Source organism: Erpetoichthys calabaricus, chromosome 10 (assembly GCF_900747795.2).
Source record: "Erpetoichthys calabaricus chromosome 10, fErpCal1.3, whole genome shotgun sequence".
NCBI classification, from domain to species: Eukaryota; Metazoa; Chordata; class Cladistia; order Polypteriformes; family Polypteridae; genus Erpetoichthys; species Erpetoichthys calabaricus.
In genome coordinates this window covers 53,249,938-53,268,940 of record NC_041403.2, presented here as the reverse complement: position 1 = coordinate 53,268,940, position 19,003 = coordinate 53,249,938, and the positions used below count along the sequence as shown (strand labels likewise).

The following is a 19,003-nucleotide window of genomic DNA, read 5'->3' as shown; positions in this document are numbered from 1 at the left end:
AATGCTCCATTTTGCTTTGCTTAGCCAGTCCCTGCACAAACAACTAATGGCATTCACTCTGAGGGACACTGCTTCGGAAAGCCCTTGTAATCCAGACGTCGTGGGTTTGCGGCTGACCACCAAGAGTCCCCACAGTGTAAAATGTGCAACCTTGGACAGATCATGGTATGATTATATGACAAAACACTTGGGGTAGTTAGCAGGATTTCCATGGTGGATAGGTGGAGTGTAGCAGTTGTCTTGTGCAGTATGGTGGATGCTGACTGAGGCAGTGAGAGCTCAGTTGACATCACCAGGAATTGCTACACTTTTAATTATTTAGTCAGTCCTTGCACAAACACCTAGTGGAGTTCTCCTTTTGTTTAAGCTTTAGGGACACATCTTCTAAGGGCTGTGGATTTGTGGGTGACTACAACAGTTACTACAGTGCAAAATGTGCAACCTGGGATGAATGGCTGTGTGATTATATGATTAGATGCTTGGCATAATTGGCCAGATTTCCAGTGTGGATGGGAGGAGTGTAGTTGGTGTGTTGTGCAGTGGAGTGGTGTCTGTGTGGAAGGGACAGCTCAGGTGATGTCACTAGGAAGAGGTCCACTTCAAATTCCTTACAGCTTGTCTATGTGTGAACAGTTAATGGAGTTCTCTCTTGGCTTATGCTTTAGGGAAGCTGCTTCTGAGGGCCTAGTAATCCAGATGTCATGGGTTTGTGACTGACCACCAGCAGTTACTAGACTACAAAAAATATATCCTAGGGCAGATCGTGGTGTGATTCAATGACAATGCAGTAGGTGTGCTTGAATACACAGTTGGAATGACTGTCATCCCCCCAGGCACTTCTCTTCTCTCAGTGGCCATCTTTGAACATGGAGGCTACAGAAAAGAATGGTGTGCGGAATGCAATGAGCAGTAGTGTCAAGTAGTGGGATATGTTTACTGTAAAAACAAAGCCAACGCAAGATATTGAGATAATGATTCTGTTTGAACATTTAGTGTTAATGTCTAGATAATAATCAAAGCTGTAAAGAGCAATACCTCTTTTTTGTATGCTCATTTTTATTTAGAAGAACCATACTGAAGATGAGATGTTGCATCTTATATGAATTCATGTGGTATAATGTGATTTTGATATTTCATTTAATAATAATTATGCTTCAAGAAAAAAGTTTAGTAGTTTAAGGAAAAAAAAAACATAAAATAAAAAAACTGCATTGCATCTCCTCAAGACAAGACTGGGGTATGAAGAAAAGGTAGAAATATAACAACGAAACAAAAATAAAAAAATATGATTTACCAGACTGACTCCCACGCTGTTATTTCTGACAACACATGGGCACTAAAGTCTCCTACTATAACACCAAGAAAGACTTTGGATATTAAAAATAAAGAGATGTTAAAAAACTGTTGCATAAGCTTTCAGTGTCCTAACATTGCGTCCTTCTTCTTGAAGTGACTTCTTTATAATGATGGTGTATGTACAGCTGTACTAATATGCAAACAACTGTTGCAACATCGTGAGTTAACTTTATTTTGTCACAATAAAACAATATTTTTCCATAATTTTTATATCATTATCAAATCTAATACTTCTGTCATAGCAAATCCAACAGCATCTAGTAGTAAGACATCCTAAAAAAGTGGGATAAAATGTCTGAACACTACTAGCTATACAAACAAGCCTGATGGACTGAATGGTTTCACTTTCTTTGTCAAATTTCTGGTGATCTCCTGCCTAAACATTGTGTCTTATTAACAAGTGAGCAGTATAGACAAAAAGTCTCACACACAGACTCCAGAATCTTGTGGGGAGCCTTCCTAAAAGAATGGAGGCTGTTACAACAGCAAAGGAGGGCCCGGCAACATAATAATGCCCATGGTATTGGACTGGGATATCCAACAAGCTCATACAGGTGTGATGGTCAGGTGTCCACAACCTTTTGGCCCATACAGTGCATTAGGCCTTGAATAAATTGCCTGGCTATCTGTCGTTAAACCATTTGAATATGTCATGGATGCAGATATTTGAAGGTTTGTGTATAAAGATTTACATTTATTATGGAGTTAGGCATGAGTGTGCTCCTAATGAAAGTGAACATTAGCAGTTTTATGCTGCAAAGTTCCATTCCATGGTAAAATTGGATCTCCCAAATGTGAAGTCAACATGAAAATGGCAAGACATCTGTTTGGGGCCATGTCAGAACAGGTTCTGATGGTTGTATAAGTGGATATTTGAAGGGCTGCACTCATTTTACAAGAGGACATTTGTAGGTTTATGTCAACGGAGAAGCAGAAGTGAGAGAAGCTGTCTTCTATGTGAAGGCACACCATGATTTTCCCTTTGAAACCACTCAAGTCTCTTTTTTGCTGTGTATCCATTATCTTATGTGGTGACTGCAGTTATTTCATCAGGATACAATTACATCTGCATTTCAAATGCCTTTCTGAAACCTTCATGTCTTAAGTATTACTGCCATAAAATTTTGAGCCATTACAAAATTAAACCTCCTGAGAGTAAAGCCTATAAGGTGTGTCAGCCATTATTTGTGATGCTGACATATGTAAAAGATTGAATGTAATTTTAAATGACCTGAATATGTCAATATCATATGACCTCAGCGAGGTGGTGGAATGGCACTTCACCTCAGTGCTTGTCTAGACACGCTTCCTTTAAGGTTTTCTACACCTTCTTATGGAAGAAACAATGTAACAAAGACAAGGAGCTACTGTGCAATGTATGGCCTTCTCTGTTTGAACATTTACTTGACTGCACATACATATGTTGATAGTTGCTTTTTACCGGTGGCACAGTGGTAGCGCTGCTGCCTCGCAGTAAGGAGACCCAGGTTTGCTTCCCGGGTCCTCCCTGCGTGGAGTTTGCATGTTCTCCCCGTGTCTGCGTGGGTTTCCTCCAGGTGCTGTGGTTTCCTCCCACAGTCCAAAGACATGTTGGTTAGGTGCATTGGCGATTCTAAATTGTCCCTAGTGTGTGCTTGGTGTGTGGGTGTGTGTGTGCCCTGTGGTGGGCTGGCGCCCTGCCCGGGATTGATCCTGCCTTATGCCCTGTGCTGGCTGGGATTGGATCCAGCAGACCCCCGTGACACTGTGTTAGGATATACCAGGTTGGTAAATGACTGACTGACTGACAGTTGGTTTTTACAGGTTTGTTTTTTAAAGAGTCTTCTGAGGGCACACACCAGAGTGCAGTGTAGTGTCAGCTTCATGGAAAGACACAAACGCTTTATGAAGCTCTTCTAGAGTCTGTCTAACACATAAACAGAAGGCCTACATCCATGGCAGGAGAAATAGAAACCATTAAATGTACTTAGACTAATTGTACCTAAAGTGGCATAGGGTGTCTCACTACCCCGCTGGCCTGCTAGTGGCTTTCTTGTGCCATAATAATATTGCTGAGTATCTGGCTATAGTGGTGATGATGCACAAAAAAGGTGAGGTCTGACACAGAGGGAGATCAGCTGACATCACTCTGCTCTGCTCGCAGTGTTCAGAGATGGTCTCTGCACAGCTGACTAATGGACCTCTCCACTTTGATCATGCAGCTTAGACCTCATTTCTGAGCCCAATGTTGTGGGTTCAAGACTCATCACCAGCAGTTACCACCATGCACATCTTTACAATACAATACAATACAATACAGTTTATTTTTGTATAGCCCAAAATCACACAAGAAGTACCGCAATGGGCTTTAACAGGCCCTGCCTCTCAACAGCCCCCCAGCCTTGACTCTCTAAGAAGACAAGGAAAAACTCCCAAAAAAACCCTTGTAGGGAAAAAATGGAAGAAACCTTGGGAAAGGCAGTTCAAAAAGAGACCCCTTTCCAGGTAGGTTGGGCATGCAGTGGGTGTCAAAAAGAAGGGGGTCAATACAGTACAATACACAAAACAGAACAAATCCTCAATACAGTATAAAAATAAAAATTTTACAAATACCGAGCAGAATTTAACAGTAGATGATATCACATAATTTGATTTGGATTTGTTTAGAGTCCTGGAGACCTCAGCCATCAAGCTGCCTCCCCCATTTGGCCATTCCACAGCTGAAACAGTGCTGGGCCAGCCAATCCGATGAAAGGACCCCTCTACCCCACAATTCCTGCAATCCTCCATCAGGGATGACTTTACTTTAGGCAGGCAAAACAACTTGGCAGGTGGGCCGTGGCACCAAGTGCCACATTTGAGTACAGAGAAGAGAAACAGAATAGGTGAGGGTTAGTAACAAATTATAACTGTCATGTTACTTATGTTTTAGTGCTAATGACCAACAACAGAGATGCAGTCTGTACAGCTATCAGCAGCTCTAGTCAGGGTGTGCTAAACTGAAGTAGTGAGTCTTCAGCCGGGATTTAAAAGCTGAGACCGAAGGGGCATCTCTTATAGTAGCAGGCAGACGATTCCACAGTTTAGGGGCCCTGTAACTAAAAGCTTGACCACCCACTGTTATTTTATTAATCCTTGGAATCATAAGCAGACCGGCATCTTGAGATCTTAATGTGCGCTCTGGTTTGTAAGTCATGATAAGTTCAGACAAGTAAACTGGACCTTGGCCATTTAATGCTTTACATGTTAAAAGGAGGATTTTGAAAAAAGCCCTAAACTTAACCAGGAGCCAGTGTAAGGATTTAAGAACTGGAGTTATGTGTTCGTATTTTCTTGTTCTTGTAATAATTCTTGCAGCTGCATTTTGGATTAACTGGAGGCTGTATAAAGAACAGTTTGAACATCCAGTGAACACCGCATTGCAGTAGTCAATCCTACTAGAAATAAATGCATGAATTAATTTCTCAGAATCCTGTTTATTTAGAAAGCACCTTAATTTCCCAACATTTTTAAGATGGAAGAAACATGATTTGGACAACTTTGTAATATGCACTTTAAATGACATGCTACAGTCAAAGATAACTCTTTGAAATGAGATATTTCACAATGTAAGTCTACAGCGATACACTTGGCAACGAGAGTGGGATTTGCACTGTGGTTGGGTGGAGTGTAGTGGTGACACTACACAGAAAAGGTAGGGGCTAAAAGAGAGACAGAAAAAAGTTGACATCACTCTGCTCTGCTCACAGTGTTCAGAGATGGTCTCTGCACAGCTGACTAAATGAGCTCTCAACTTAGCTCAGGCCACAAAGACCTCACTTCTGTGCCCAATGTTGTAGGTTCAACACTGATGAATAGCAGTTTCCACAGCACAAATCTTCAAACTGTGACAATTCACACTTTGAGTCCACAGCAATAAACCTGGCGAAAAGTATAGTATTTGCACTATGGATGGGTGGAGTATAGTGGGGGCTGACAGAGAGAAATAAGCTGATATCACCAGGAAGTTCTCTGGTTGCAATGTTCCGAGACAGTCTCTGTGAGACTGGCTAATGGAGCTCTCCTTGTAACTCATGTTGCAAAGAGCTTGCTTCTGAGCTTGATGTGTGTTTGAGACTCATCACTGGCATTACCACAGTACACATTTTCAAACTGAGATGCTTCATGGTGTGAATTCACAGCAATACACTAGCCATCTATTTCTAAAGCCCACTCATCACTCTTCTGTTGCAGATTGTCAGAATTTAACACCTGATCCTACCTAGTGAAAAACTGCAGTGTGGTGCAGGGCAACCACACTTAGGAAATTTTGTTGGACAAGCACTGTAAAAAGAAGATTTTTAATTTGCATGTTCTGAAAATGAATGTGTGTGACATAATACACTTTCTTTAGGTATGTGGGTCAGTGCCATGGAGGATGTTACAAGGGTTGTATTCATTGAATTGTGCAGGAAAAGAAGAAGAGAGGACAATCCATCCATTCACGGTTTGAACCCATTGTCTTATCTGTAGAATTTTAGACCAAAATTAACCACTTTTTATTAATCAGTACATTGTTATTGTGTGTGTTAATTATTTACTTTGACAAACCAAATGTATTGCCCATTTCTTGATGGGCAGTATGGAGTCACAGTGATTGGCACAACTACTTTACATGCTGTAATAGGTATATAGGTTTAATATGTCACTGTGCTCTGTACAAAAAATATTTTATAAATCCACTCACATGTACAGCTAACGCAAAGCCAGATTTAGCACACAGGGACTCATCATTTAGAACTGCTAGGAAAGCATTAGAAGACAATAAAGGGACAACTGCGAAATGGGCATTGTACTATTTCTGTGTGTCAGAATCAGCATGACATTGGAACTTCTTTTCCTTGTTTGGAATGGTATGATTTACCTAAGTGGGGGCCTGCAAATGAAGAAAAAGTATAAAGCCTTGGAACATTGCCCAGCACACCTTTGAAGCCAATGGACGGATGGGAGATACCGTCATCCGATCTGGAAAATCCTTCCAACGCAGCAACGAAAATGGCAGACTGTATACATCCACTTCGGTGGTCTTGTCATGGCTTCCTCGTCTATTATGCCGTGTAAACCGTCATTAAAGAAAGCTAAGTTATTTCTCCTATGTGATTTCTTACCGCTGTATCACTAAGGGAGGGGTATCGCCTTTTTATATTATCACTATATAGTTTTGGGTTATTTAACATGTCGCAATTACAAAAGAACTTATTCCAACCAGGGAGCTAGTGCCCCCTGCTGGATAGACATGGTATGTTCGGAGACAGAGTGTGGTGGCTTCACAATCACAGGACATCTGAGTGGTAGGTGGTCTAGGTCTTGAGTGGTACGACTGGTCATTAAATGCTGTGCACCTACAGTTGAAACCTACTGTACTGCTGCAAGGTGCTACGTATGACAATGTGTACAGCAAAACATCTACATAAGTCACTTTACTAAAAAATGACATAAAATAACTTTTTGAAATCTGCTTAAGCCTGAGCCAGAATAAGGCAAACAGACAGAACAGCCCAAAAATGGCGCCCCTCAGCTTGTGCATTATGATGTACACAGACAGTGGCACTTGCCCCTGCTGTCTCTTTTTTCGGAGCTAGTGGTTCCTCTGCCTATCATTTCTTATGAATAGCCATAACTGAGAAAAATACTTAATCTTCAAAGCCAAACATCATGACATATAGGTCATCTTTTATCTGAAGTTTCATCAACATTTATTACTGCTTTTTACAGTTCAGTTCACATATCAATGACTTCTTACTTCACATAATTGGTTTTACATTTTGTTCACAAAAAAAAATAAGTTCAAAAATAAAAAATAAAAAGTTTAAGGGTCTGTTATACAAATTAGCTGATGAATTTGCTGTGTTTACTCTCAACGGAAGCAAATGAGAAGGAAACAAATTTACCTTCAAGCAAAGTTTTATACTTTAGTATACATTTATACATGTCAAAGAAAATGTTTTTTCAAGAATCCATTGTAAGTTGAAAATGGCTGATAAGGACAATTGCAAAAGAACTGAGTATTGCAGTGAAAGAGTTAATAGCAAGATAACGGGGAAAAAATCTGTGACGTTGCCCCTTCCATTGGTGCTCTAATCACGCACTTATTTTGCGCTTCATGGTTAATTCAGAACTAGTCTAGAGGGTCCTGGGGGTCCACAGTCTATCCTGGCAGAATTACACACAGAATAGCAATCAGCCATAGATGGACTACCAGGCCATCACAGGGCCTACTCACGCATGGTCGATTTGGAGTCATCAATCAGTCTAACATTCATGTCTTTGGGATTTAGTGGGAAGATCTGCGAAGGCTGTGAATAGGCATGGGGTTCAAGTTGAGAACAATAAGACTTGTCTGTAATATGGAGGAAAAACAAATATTGCTAAGAATATATCAGACTGGGGATGATATTTGGGGCAGTGCTGATTTTCCAGCATAACTTAAGAGGGGCAGTCACGCTGGCATGGCTGCTTTGTGCAGTCTCAGCAGACATCCTAACCAGCAGGGTGGGATTCATTCCTGGTTTCCCAAGCACTTATGTGCTTCCACTTGATATTTTTCCTGCAGGCCTTGTTCATTAAACTAAAGAAAGAAGACAGACGGCTAACATTTAAGTCACCTGCTCCTTGTAACCTAATCTGTTTTAAACAATTAGAAAGCAGAATGCAGAGTGGCAGGTTTAATAAGGCTATCACTTGTAATGTGAAAGATAATTCCTATCATTAAACTGGCTTTTGCTTCTGTAACCACGATAGCTGGACTTGCAATTACTACTAGCATGTTTCCTATCATCTCCATGTCCTTCACACATGTTTTCCTGTACTCTTAGACCACACAATGGGCGTGACTGATGCTCACTTTAGTAACCAGGTGTACGGTGTCTCTCCATTTGTGAAGTTAAAGCTGATCCTTTCTTCTGCTCTCATGTATCTGCTAGCATGAAGGGCCATCAAAGATGACAGGCCACTTGACACCAGTTTTTGAAAAGATCACTTGTAGCCCAAGGCCTATCTATGAGTCAAGAGTTCCAGTTACTGCGAATGTAAAATTTGAGGTATGCAAAAATGGCCCATTATCGAAAAGTTCACTTTTACCTTAAAGTTTTAAATGATAATAAGAATCAAGAGCCAGTCCATTGCAGGATACACTCATGTACACACCCACATGGCCCTGCTTAGTGCCACCAGTCCACTCCAATCTGCACATCTCAACAAAAGTTTGTAATGAAGAATGAACACAGAGACTGAGGGAGCATGCAGAGTCCATACAGATGGCCAGAGTTGGGATGTGAAATAAGTCTTCTGGAGCTTCAAGATATTAGAAATGACATCTGTGCCATCATGCTTCTGCCCACTGTTAACATAAATCATAAATATTGCTATTATTATATATGAGGATAAATCAAAAAGTAAAGGCAAATTGAAAATTATGTAATAACTGAAACAGATAGAAGCTGATGCAATATAACACAATGGCTTAATACACAATAGGTAGTTTGAACACACACAGCATTGTGATCTGCTGTTAGTCTGGTTGATGCCAAGGTCAAATGAACATGGACACTCCACTATAGGATTGCACCATTGTTGAACAATGTTGAAAATTGTTCAACTGTAGCAAGATTAGACATGCAAACTGTAGACGAGTAAAACTGCTGAAATTCACCAAAGGACATTGACTTATGCATATAAATAAATAAGTTGGAAACCAAAAAGGCATCACAGCTAATCAATGAAATTACCAGAATAGATCAAGAATATGCCAGGTCTCCAAATGATGCACTTTATAGGAAAGGACAGGTTTTACAATCATGCCAGGTCTCCAAATGATGCACTTTATATGAAAGGACAGGTTTTACAATCAGAATTTAACCTCTTAACAACAAAGGAAACGGAACAGCTCATCTTTTAAATCACAACATCATTACCATGAACACAGAGAGATGGCTAATAAGATCTTAGATCAACAGATCCACAAGTAGGAAGTTCACAATGCGATAACAGAAATTACCAACACAGATGAAGATAAAATCATTGACCACAAAAGTATAACGCACAAATTTAGAGAGTATTTCTATTTTACTAAGTTTAAAGATGATAAGACAATATCTAATGAGTTTTGTGATACATTACAAATACTGCAGCTAGATACTCTTAGGGCAGAAGAACTGGATAAAGCTCTGACACTCTCAGAATTACTAGACACTATAAACTTACTCTAATGTGGGAAAGCAGCCGGCCCTGATGGTTTCCCAGTGGATTTTATAAAAACAGTCTGCGCTTTCATCTACTCCTCTCGAGCCGGGAGCATCGGCTGTAATAGGGCTCACCGCTTCATCTACGGTGCACGAAAGCAAAAATGATATGTCCGAACTGAAGGCAATGATCACTGAGCTCAAGCAAGAGATAAAGAAAGAAATAAATGGTATGCTCAAGACAAGTGAGAAGACAAGCAAGAAGCTGTGGCAGGAGCTGCAAGAACTGCGGCAGAATAATAAAGACTCAGAGAAACGCATATATAATAGCTTTGATACAGCCTTTAAAGGTATGCTGGAAAAAATTGAGGAAGACATTCAGGAAAATGCGTCTAAATTGAGAGCACTTGCCGATCAGCTGGAAGACGTTAAGCAGACATTCACGATTCGAATTGAAACAGCCGAACATTTAGCATTCACCACTGATGGAAAAGCAACAGATGCGAATTCTGAATGCAAAAAACTCGGAGACTGACTTGCTGCTCTGGAAGATGGATGCAGAAGGAATAATATTATAATCGAAGGTCTACCTGAGAATCGTGAAAGTCCAAACCCAGTGAAATTCGTAGCTGAACTATTCTCCAAAATAATTGGAGAGGACTTTAAATCAGACACCGAGATAGCAGCAGCTTACCGCATACGGGGATCGAACACCTCCAAACCTAGGACTTTTGTTGTGCACTAAATTAAATGTAATGTCACTTCTCAGACAGAAACAAGAGATTATATATGAAAATAACCTCATTCGTATTTTCCCTGATTTCTCACCCTCAACAGCTGCTAAATGTGGCTCTTTTTATAATATTAATCAGCGCTTATAGAAATCAGATACAGCTTTTTGTATCCTGCCAAACTGAAAGTGGATATTCAAGGCAAACAGTACATCTTTACCACTACGGAGGAAGCAGATAAAGAGTTAAGAAAGCTGATCCTGACACTTTCCTGAAATATGATCGTGAGTCGCACCCTGTCATGGCATCACAAAGAAGATATCACCGGCGGTCTGATCCACTTGCAATGATACTGGTACTGTAACCGTGACCGTCGGTCACTTTCTGTTTATGTTTTAATTGCAATTATACACGTTTATGTATGTATGTGTGGAAGAAATTAAATTAGTAACTTTTTTTTTCTTTTTACTATTCTAAAGGAGACTGTTAAACTTCATACTCTTGGTTTATTGTTGTTGTTATTAGTGTATTAGGGTTTACTATGCTTATCCAGGGCCACTTTTTAACACCATTCCCTGGGTCTGCTATCTTAATATTTCAAGACTGTTGAAGATTATATTTTATGCTTATAGCATTTAGACTGTATTGGCAATAGATATCTCAATTTTAATCCTCACACGCTGGGGGGCTTGTTTTGTTTTGGACGTGCTCTGTCTCTAGGTATGTCAGAGGACTGGGACTTTGTGAAGTGGGTTCCAGCCTCATGTGGGGAGGCAAAACGGGGGTGGGGGGTGGGGGGACTAGTGAGGGAGAGAAAGAGAGCAAGGTATCTCTGATCTATCCTTTTAATCCATATAATTATAATTACCAACGTAACAATAGACTACATGGCAATAACCCCTGGGAAAATTGGAAATTAAGGTCAAAGCTGTCTCACTTTTGATTAAGACTACAAAATGACATCAAAAATTCAGAATCAATGACTCCAAGACAGGACACTTATGGAAGATAAAAATTTATGCATTAAGCATAAATAGCATATATTAGCATTAATAGCCATAAAAGTAATTAACAGCTCCTAAAGCATTAGATTTAGCTTAATTTAGACATGTCAAGCAAATATGTCAAGTAAATAGTTAAATAAAAAACATTAGCCATATTGCATTATTTTTAAGCTTGAAGTAGAATTACCAATTTGGGAAAGGAAGGACAGAATAGAAAGAGAATGACGCACAGAAACTATCGAGGACAGAAGAAGGGGGAACATGTACACCTGTTGTTCAAAAAGTTAGAAAGCTGAGGAACAATACCAATGACATAATATAGGGAAATATTTCTGGTAGGCACGTGAGAAGCCAGCTGGAATAGTGAATTAGCAGAAACAGCAAAAAGCATTGCTACTAACAAGGTCAAGATGATGTAATGCATGAAAAATAAAATTAGTATAGTCATGTACTAGTATAAATAAATATAGAAAAATATATAAGCATTAACCTTAGTGCAGAAAATAATGCAAGTCAGGCCTGCCACGCAAAGAATTAAATAAAGGTACATGCTATATTTCTTTTTAATTAAAGCTTAGCTTCAGCCGCTAAATAAAAAATAGCTTAAAGGCCAAGGAAAAGGAAATGATAAAAGAATGCCCAAAAATGGAAGAAGGGAACATCTGATCAGCCTAGTCCAATCATAATAAGCAAAACAGAAACTAAAGATAAACAATAGACAGTAAAATACCGGAGGCCAGCTGTAGGGTAAGTCAGGAGATAAAACAGAAAATTTGAGCGAGGTCGGAGTGATAAGAATTTACTATATAAGTTTTGAGTTCTGAACTATTCAGGGCTCAGTTCAATTTGGCCGTATTGGGTTCAGTCCGTGTTATTACTTTTGTTGTTTTATTGCAACAAAGCTATAAACTCTGTCTGCCTATTCTGAGTCTCCTAATAGCCTTCATTTCAGGTAAAAAGCCTTGTGGTGACAATGTTTTGCCACGACACAGTTAACTTTGTGAGCTGGAATGTTAAAGGCCTGAATCACAAATTAAAAAGAAAGAAAGTATTCTCTCACCTAACAAGTCTTAATGCTAAAATAGTATTTTTACAGGAGACCCACTTATTAAGCAAGGATCAGTTCCGGCTGCAAAGATTGGACTGACCAAATGTTCCATTCCAGCTTTACAAAAAAGGTGTGGGAATTCTTATCCATAGAACAGTCTCATTTATAGTATCAGATGTTGTGTCTGATCCTGAAGGGAGATACATGATTGCCATGGGTAATTTATTTAATTGTAAAATGATTTTAATAAATGTTTATGCATCCAATGTGGATGATTGGGGCTTCATCCAAAATTGTATTTGCATCCATTCCCAATGTGAACACTCATAAAATTAGATAGATAGATAGATAGATAGATAGATAGATAGATAGATAGATAGATAGATAGATAGATAGATAGATAGATAGATAGATAGATAGATAGATAGATAGATAGATAGATACTTTATTAATCCCAATGGGAAATTCACATTCTTCAGCAGCAGCATACTGATACAATAAATAATATTAAATTAAAGAATGATAATAATGCAGGTGAAAAACAGACAATAACTATGTATAATGTTAAATGTTAACGTTTACCCCCCCCGGGTGGAATTAAAGAGTCGCATAGTTTGGGGGAGGAACGATCTCCTCAATCTGTTAGTGGAGCAGGACAGTGACAGCAGTCTGTCGCTGAAGCTGCTCTTCTGTCTGGAGATGATACTATTAAGTGGATGCAGTGGATTCTCCATAATTGATAGGAGCCTGCTGAGCGCCCTTCGCTCTGCCACAGATGTTATGATGGGGATAGGATCTTTCAACTAATATCTCTGAAGAGGAGTGGAAGGCTGCCATGCATAGAATACAATCCAGCTCCATATGTGTAAAGCATTCAATCATCCAACTTAAAATCTTTTATCGAGCTCATTTATCTCATTTAAAATTACAATCAAGCTCCAGCCTCAATGGGGCACGTTTTGGGTATGCACCAAACTAATATAATTCTGGAACAAAATCTTTGCATGCCTATCAAACAGCTTTGGTGTCACAATCACTCCCGACCTATCAACAACTGTGATTAGTGTTCTCCCAGATGGGCTTACAGTGGAAAAGGACAAACAAATTGTAATGGTCTTTACCTCACTAATAGCACATAGACTTGCTCAACTGGAAGAATCCCAGCCCACCAGTTATAAGTCAGTGTGTAACTGATGTTCTATGCTGTTTGAAACTGGAAGAAATTAAATTGTTTTTAAATATAGCAAGATCTAATTAATCAAATCTTATAATAAGCTTGTATATCAGGGAAAAAGACATTCTCCTTTCTTTGTTGTTTTTAAAGATTTGCTCATATTATAGGCTCTCCTCTGTTTTTCTCAGGCGGGGGTTGAATTCTGGCTTGTTAAGGTTTGACTTGATTGTCTGGAATGCTGTTCTCTTCAAATAAAATCAATAAAATAAAAAAAGACATTGACTCGTGCAGATCAGAAAGCTTTTTGGGTACCCATTTTGTGCAAACTTTATGGTACCCTAAGTCGTCATGCACTATGTTATGTATAGATGTATAGCTGATACCCAAATGTGCAGCAACAGTGGACAATATAATCCATCGGTCGATGTTGTCTTGTTACATTTGTTCTCAATTTAAACCTTTCTACCCATTTATAAACTTTTTGTTGTCATACAGTTTCCACTTTTGTACTGAGCCCAACATCCCTCTGTGAATTTCTGGAGGTTTCACTCCCTTTGCCCAAGGAAACCTCACTACGATGTGCTGTTCAACAGTAGTGCAATTTTGTTAATTTGACCTTGGCTTCAAGTAGACTATTCGCAGAAGGCTATGCTGTGTGTGTTCAAACTACCCATAAGCCATTGAGAATGTGTTGTTTTAAGACAGTTTCTACCTGATGTGGTTACCACATAATTTTCAAATTGTTTCTACTTTTGATTTACTCTTATATTTATTGTTTTCATAAGAAGACACTGGCAATACCATAGCTTGTTGGCATGCGAGTCTTATTAATCTTTGTCTCGAGAAAATACCTCCAGATAGACAACGTATTTGTGAAAACTTCAAGCCTTGCCCTCTGTTGCTGAGGTGTTTCACTTGCACATTGCTGAGCCATGGTGTTCACTTCACTTCAATGTTGTGTCTCTTCATCCATGTCATTAGCACGATGTCATTGTTGTGCAGCAGCATTTGCTGCACACAGGTCTTTTGTAGTGAGAAGTGAGGTGCATGCAAGAGCTGAAAAAATTTAAAAATGTATGCATGTGCCATCTAGTAGCTGTGGTTGAGTGTGAGCAGAGCAGACTGCTCTGCACACACACGCACAGGTCTTTTGTTTATATATAGCTAATATACTGTATATAATTAGCACTTTGGGATAAATACCAGTCAATCATAGTAACTTACTGAAAAGTTTTATTTCACCCCAAAGCATTTAATCATACCCAAATTTAGACTTATCATAAGTATGAATTTCTAATTTAGAATATTTAATGATTAATCTTGCTCACTTAATTAAAAGTTCTATTTCAATCCAAAGCCTTTAGGAAGATCAACATTTTTGAATTATAATAAATATAAACTTCAGATCTGGCACATACAATACCACTTAAAAGTCTGGACATAGCAAGATTTTTTTATGTTTTTGATAGAAATCAATACCTTTTCTTATCAAGATACCATTGAATTGATTTACAAACACAGCCAAGGCATTACTGGTGTTGCAAATGGCTATTACTGCTTGGAATGACTGATGTTTTAATTTATTACTCACATTGCAAAGCTCCATTTTCAGCAGCAATTCCTTCAGTGTCCTATTGGTAAACTTTCTTAGCTTTTCCTTAATTATTCATGTGTTAATGCTAACTGGTTATTAGAGAAACCTTTCCAACTGCATTAGCACTTCTGAAATCTGTTATTCGGTTCACTTGGGCAGCAACATACTAGCATTCCCAAAGTTCAGTTCTAGGGTCACAAATTGTTAAAATGAAACAGCATTCTCAAGAAATGTGCCAGTCAATATTATAAATCTTTGTATAATTCAGACTGGCAGCACTGCAACACAGCTTTTAGAAGCAACATAGGGACATTTAAAAGGACAGTACATAATAATAAACATGATTGAAAATACATAAAAAACATATTAACTCAAAAATAACAAGACTATACATAATAATAAACATAAATTTAGACTGATACATAATAATCCACAGTTGGTCCCTTTCTTTTCATTCACTGTTCTGCCATAGCCTTTACCTTCATGTAGTGAAAATAGCAGGTTAAAAAACTAAAGAGATGACTGAAATTCAGTTTTAAAGTCTGAAAGATTCATAAGATGCACTGGGGTTTTTGTGGTCCTCTTTGCTACGAACTGTTTATATTAATTATTGATATTATTTAATTAGTTGTATGCTTTTTTGCATGCTCATTTTTTATTTAAATTATTAATGAGTAAATACTGTTATTATATAATAACTGTAAATATGTGTACCTGTCCTTGGTGCTAGTACACAGAAATAAAGCAAATTGAACTGAAACTTTTGGAGTGTGTTAATGATCCTCATTTAAACACATGGAGGTAACACTTGGACTTCTTTATTTTTTGCTTCTATTAAATAGGCCTACTTTTCAAAATCAACATTAAAAAAATATTTATTGAAAGCAGACATATGAAATCATTGAAGACATTGTCAGTGCCTGTTAGATTAAGTGAGACAAGACCACAGAACAGCAACAAATGTTTACTCCATGGTGTGTAAATGTACACTTAGCACAACTACCTTACATTTGTTTAATTACTCTTTCAACTACCCCATGTCATGGTGTTGGAACGGGTGGAAATGCCTCTTGATTTAAAAAATTACATTAATTCATCAACCTTTTAAAACTGTATCATTGGCACCATCTATGGGGCAGCACAGGGACAGCTGTACCTACATTCCTAACGTTGGAGGGCAGTCTCAGAGCAATGCTTCAGGAAAGTCACAATGGTGAAATTGAGTCAAAAAAGTTCACGCTAGATGCGTTTGAGTCCATATGTTGCCACAAGTCACTAAAACCACATTCCCACTGCAGACAAGAGAGACACTATTATGATTTTTTACTTGTATGCATTTTTTGCATGACTGTTCAAATCTGACATGGCCATATACCAACATCTATCCTGAATCAGCAAAATTAATACCAATGAATTACAACATTAGCACAATTGCACGCAGCCTTATAGACAACCACAAAACCAGCTATTTTACACAGGATCTTGAATTTGTTAGTTTATGATGGCAAGTGCTCAAAAATGCTCAAAACTGAATTGTCACTACACCAGACATGTATGTAGAAACCTGTAGACACTAGAGAGGAGCCATTTGACAAAATCTCTTAGAAAAAAAAGTTGTTCACATTTTTCTATAAGAGCAAACCTTTGTCACACAAGTGAAAAATGTTTTTGATGAAGCATCAGTAAGGATTGCTTTCTATTTAACCCACTATCCCAGCAGACAGCTTACAGTGATGGTGCCAAAATAATTTACTGTGTAGCCTATAGACATATAAAAAAATTTTAGGTCCCTGATATAAAATGACTACCCTAATGCAATCATAAAATATAAAGAAATTGACTTATATGATTGCTTTTAAACATTTACCCATAATTTCTGTTTATTGTATCCTGGTCATTTGCAAATATCACATAGGAATCAAGGCATAATATCAGAGCTTTTTCAGTGAGAGATTGACTTTTGAGGACTTTTATCTTTTGCCAAAAGGGAATGTGAAGAATGGAATCATCAGGTCACAGGTGGCGATAAAGAACAGAGGCTGATATCTGCAGACGTCTAATGCAAGAGTAATGTGTTTAATAGTGTTTTTCACAGTTGGCAGTCATAGGGTCATAATAGAGACAGGGAATGCTGAGATGCATGCAAATAGACTAAAGAATACTGGGAGATATGCACATGTAAAGGCAAATACTAATAATGTATTATTACTATTATGATGTATATGTTTAAGCTCAGATAATCTAACAAGTATATAGAAGTTTGTAAGGTATTAAATAGGTGCATGGGACTTTGCAGTTAACATTCTCTCATATTTAGCTAAAAACAGCTTCAGTGCCAGGTGACAAGACCATTGGAAATTATCAGTTGTCTAATTTCAACTGCACTGTAGAAAAGGAAAGATTTTGAGAGTACAACAGACTCAGTTTTTGATACAAGCGAGAGATGACACAGTGTACAGCATGAGAGAGAGAGACGGAGTAGGAGGTAAGTGAGACAGACAATTTTAAAGACACAATGCAACATCATGCTGTTATGGGATGAAAGTAACGGTACCACCTACGAAATGAAAATGTGCTCCAATGCAGACAAATGTTAGGACAAAAAAGCTGCACAATGGCCTAGACTTTAAAAGACAACTTACCTGGAATAAGAAGAAAGGACTTCCAAGTTACACGTACACCTCTTTTTGGTTTACTGATGGACACTGAATTGAATCTTTCAGGTTGTACTGTATGATTTTTTATCTGTATTAACTTCTAATGTATGATATTTCTATATTTCTGTAAAATACATGATTAGACTGAAATAAACACAAAATATATACTGTAGATACACTACTTTGCCCTTTTTGTTTATATTTTTTTGATTCTTCTTCTTACAAGAGACTGTTTCCCATCTTACCCATAGGTTTATTGTATTTGGACTGTACTATTATAAGATATCTCAACTTAATCCTTACTACACCACTGCCAGGGGGTTTCTTTGTTTGGTGCATGTTCCATCTCTCGGCATGTCAGATTCCAGGGACTCTGTGAAGTGTGGCCAATCTTCTTTTAAGGAGGCAAACTGGGGCATAATTAAGGAGGGAGTGGGGAGCAAGTTAATATTTATCTATTCTTTTTACCCACACAATTGTAAGTGACAACATAATGACAAGCTCCTTAGCAATAATACTCAGCAATAACAATATGAAATCAGTATTAAAGCTAAATCCTAGCTTACTTAATAAGTAAGGATCAGTTTTCACTGAAAAGAGACTGGATCAGCCAAATTTCTCATTCTAATGATAAAAAGAAAACCAGAGGTGTGGGAATTTTAATACATAAAGCAATCCCACTCATATCATCAGATGTATTATGTGATCTTGAAGGGTGCTATGTCATGGTGACGTGTAATTTATTCAATTCTAAAGTAATTCTTACAAACATATGTTGGGTACACCCAGGGCCGGATTTATATGAAAAGAGGCCCTAGGCTATTCCACTTATGAGGCCCTTTCACCTTCCATTTTTAAGTTTGTAAATTACATGAGAGATAATAAAATTTTGCTAACAATTTGAATGTAGGCCCCTCTTGATCTTGAGGCCCTAGGCTGAAGCCTAGTTAGCCTATAGGAAAGTCCGGCCCTGGGTACACCTTGATGGCACCAAGTTACACCCCCTTTTGCCTTCAGAACTGCCGTAATTCATATACATTGGCATAGATTCAACAAGGTTCTGGAAACATTCTTCAGAGATTTTGGTCCATATTGACATGATAGCATCAGGCATATTTCGGTTGCACATCCATGATGCAAATCTCCTGTTCCGCCACATCCCAAAGGTGCACTATTGGATTGAGATCTGGTGACTGTGGTGGCTATTTGAGCACAGTGAACTCATTGTCATATTCATGACC

At 38.3% G+C, this 19,003-nt stretch overlaps 1 protein-coding gene across 1 annotated transcript in view; it reads left to right on the top strand.

Annotated features, from left to right (window-relative positions):
• Positions 1-19,003, top strand: part of lrrc42 (leucine rich repeat containing 42) — a 287,985-nt gene that overhangs the window by 135,645 nt on the left and 133,337 nt on the right. The gene's annotated exons all lie outside the window — the stretch shown is intronic.